This window comes from Rhagoletis zephyria, unplaced genomic scaffold, assembly GCF_001687245.7.
Source record: "Rhagoletis zephyria isolate East Lansing unplaced genomic scaffold, Rhagoletis_zephyria_1.1 Rzeph_scaffold_02505, whole genome shotgun sequence".
Taxonomy (NCBI): Eukaryota; Metazoa; Arthropoda; class Insecta; order Diptera; family Tephritidae; genus Rhagoletis; species Rhagoletis zephyria.
The window spans coordinates 69,784-72,960 of NW_016159589.1; positions in this window are offsets into that span (position 1 = coordinate 69,784).

Below are 3,177 nucleotides of genomic sequence, written 5' to 3' on the forward strand. Positions count from 1 at the left end.
GTCATCAATTCCATTCCCAGTCGCCATGATCGAGCAATCGAGACAATCGAGACTCCCCCCCCCCCTGGAACCCCCTGTTTTATTTTTCTGAGTTTACTCAATTTGTCCCTAAACATTACCGACGATTGTCGACCACTCAGATAATTTGCAGACCACCGTTTGAGCCTCTGAGGGAGAGAGGAAGCCTCTATATATCTTCTAGCAGCGTGGAATGGCAGACGGTGTCAAACGCCTTTGACAAGTCCAACGCTACTAGAATCGTTCTCTCACAGGGCCGGTTACGGTTAAGGCCACGAGTTATCTGAGTATTTATGGCGTTAAGTGCCGTTGTTGTACTGTTGAAATACGGGAGCAGCAAGGCCTCGAGTGTCTTCGCTAAAGGGGAAAGGAGTGTTACGGCCGATACGAATCTCCATTGTTGGCAGGTTTCCCTGGTTTGAGCAGTGGGACCACTCTCCCCACCTTCCAGATGTCTGGGATGATGAGAGTGGCCATAGACAAATTGAGGACCTCCGTTGGGTACGCTACTCCCGCAGGACCCAAATTTTTCAGTATCAGCGTGCATATTCCGTCGGGACCCATGGCTTTGGCGGCCTTCGCCTTCCCGATGGCCACCTGAACTTCACCGCAACTGAAAGCAAGGGGAGCACAGGTTGTTGGCAGTTTGTGCAGCCTTCTGGTCACTCGACGCTTGGCTTTGTCCACCGGAGGATGCAGTATGAACTGCCGGCTAAAATAGCTCGCGCATCGCTCCGGGTCCGACGAAGCATGGTCGCCGAAAGAAATTTCGACTCTGTCGTCGTGCTTCGTCGGATAGGATATTGACCTCACGGTTGACCAAAGCTTACTCACACCAGAGGTGAAGTTGCAGGTCTTCAGATGCTCTTCCCACTTCTTCCGCTTATGTACGTTCACTGGTGTCGAATCTTCGCGTTGAGATCCCTGATACGGGGAGCTCCTGGAGCTGACGAAGGCTATCACGCTCATCGGCTAGAACAGGCGCTTCAGCAGGGAAATTTGGACGTGGGTCCGTAATACATCCTGCCGGTACGAAGCGAGCTGCAGCAGCGGTGACAGCCCTGCGGAACTTACGTTCACCAAGGTGGACGTCAGTTGGTGTGGGGAGAGCAGCGAAGGTGTTTCAGTAAATTCCGCGAAGCCTTTCCAATCAGCTTTAGAAATGTTGATATAGGTCCGGTGTTCCGCGGAAGCAAAGTCGGTTGGTTTATCGATCGAGATGACTATGGGCAGATGGTCTGCTATGGACTATTGTTATCTCTGGCGAGCTGCAGCAGCTGCCCATAATCCTGGTGGGCGCGTCGTCGTTTATTGTGCAGAATGTCGAATCGTCTATCTGCTCAGCCAAGTCAGTTCCCCTACGATCGTTTGACAGGCTTGAGTGCCAAAGATCGTGGTGCGCATTAAAGTTACCTACTACCATACGGTTTTCACCTCTGAGGAGCGCACCTATGTCAGGGTGATATCCTGCCGGGCAGCAGGTGACAGGGGGTATATAAACGTTAAATATTTCGAGCTCAACATCGCCTGACCGGATAGCAATGCCCTGACTATTTAGGGTGGTGTCCCTGCGGTCGATGTCTGCTTTGATAAGACGATACTGTTTGGTGCGTGATGAACGCCAAGCCACCACCATTATCTCGCTCGCGATCTTGACGGTGCACGTTGTAGCCGGCACAATTCCACAGTGTTGAATTGCTGTGCAACTTCGCCTCTTGGACCGCAGCAATCAATATGCCAAGCCTTCCCATGAAGACGGTTATCTCCTCGATCCTGCTCTGAAACCCGTTACAGTTAAATTGAAGGAGCTTCATGTGGTTTGGGAGACGTGGGGTGATGCGGGGTGTGAGGGATGTGTGTGGTCGTGACGCCATTGGCTGTGTGCGCTGCTGAGGTGGTTGCCGCCCTGTGGTGATGGCGCGACGCGTCGCAGTTGAGATCTGCGACCGAGCAGCGCAACACGGGCCCTCGAAGTTCCTCATCCAATCTCGCGTGGTGCGCAGACCTGAGCATGCCCTAAAGTGGCACCAGTGGTGCGGTTGTGTGTGTTCTGTGGTTGTTGTTGTAGCGGTTATTAAGCCTCGTTCGGGGCAGTTCATACATCAACGTTGTCGTCGATTTACGCTAGGGGGAGGCCCAGGAAGTGTGCGACTTCCACAGGGGCTGTCCATAGGAACAGGGGCGTTAGCTGAGTGGGGTACTCAGAGCATGTGAAGAGGTGTCGGGAGTCATGTGGCGACTCTCCACATGCCGGGTATTGGTTGGGCACATCCTCGTTGATTCTACTCAGGTAAGAGTTGAGCCTGCTGCAATAGCCAGAGCGAAGTTCGGCTATTGTAGTGCGGGTCTCCGTTCGGGAACTGCTTGCAGAGCATTATGTTATGCTCCTTTACTGGTAGCACTTGGGCCTCGTCATGTAGGTGTTGTTGGGGCGCCATCAGGAGGCATCCTGTCGCTGTTCGTAATGCCGTGTTTTGGCAGGTCTGTAGCTTCATCCACTGCATCCTGCTAGTCCTCGGCGACCATACGGGCGCTGCATAGTTTAGAACCGGCCGGCCAATTGCCTTGTATGTTGCCAACAACGTTTCTTTATCTTTGCCCCAAGTGCATATGCATAATTTCGGTATTTTCTCATATGCATTATTTCGGTTTTCAGCCGAAACTGTGCATGCATGCATTATTTCGGTTTTTGTTATATGCATTATTTCCAATAATCATATTAGAAAAAAGAAATTATCATATGCACCTTTCGTTGAAAACCGAAATAATGCTATGAAAAAAACCGAAATAATGCATATATGCACATTTCGGTTAAAACCGAAATAATGCATATGAAAAACCCGAATATAAGCATACATGCACATTTCGTTTGAAAACCGAAATAACGCATATGGAAAAGGAAGGTAATGCATACATGCACAGTTTCGGTTCAAAACCGAAATAATGCATATAAAAAAACCGAAATAATGCATATATGCACAGTTTCGGTCAAAACCGAAATAATGCATATGACAAAAACCGAATAATGCATACATGCACAGTTTCGACTCAAAACCGAAGTAATGCGTATGACAAAAACCGAAATAGTGCATACATGAAAACGAACTTCTTTCTGCGTAGGCGGCCTTCGGCCGCGCTTAGGGATTATAACCCTTACTA